We start from the raw sequence: 344 nt of genomic DNA on the forward strand, positions 1-344 counted from the left end.
TAGGCATCTGGGAATCACTGAACTAGTGAATAAAATAATAAATAGGTAAAACTTACATTTTGAGGCAAATACAAACTTAATACAAAATCCCAACTCGAACAATACAAGAAAAAAAATCATAGATTAATCTCATTTATACATACATGCAAAAATTCTGAATAAAAGAGTAGAAAAGCAAATCAAACATGCATTAAAAAACACATGATGACAATGTGTGGCTGGCTTAACCTAGGGATGGAAAGATCTTTTAAGCTGATAAGAACAGATACTATGCTTGATCTTAGTCAAAAAGCTGAGAAGCGATGCAAAGGTCTTTTAATATTAACATATTTATTACCATAAAT

General features: G+C 29.7%; 1 pseudogene; it reads right to left on the reverse strand.

The window, feature by feature from the left end:
* Positions 1-161: 161 nt before the first annotated feature.
* LOC144231171 (U2 spliceosomal RNA) lies at positions 162-304 on the reverse strand (annotated as a pseudogene).
* Positions 305-344: the final 40 nt, after the last annotated feature.

Source organism: Crocuta crocuta, unplaced genomic scaffold, assembly GCF_008692635.1.
Source record: "Crocuta crocuta isolate KB4526 unplaced genomic scaffold, BGI_CrCroc_1.0 scaffold482, whole genome shotgun sequence".
NCBI classification, from domain to species: Eukaryota; Metazoa; Chordata; class Mammalia; order Carnivora; family Hyaenidae; genus Crocuta; species Crocuta crocuta.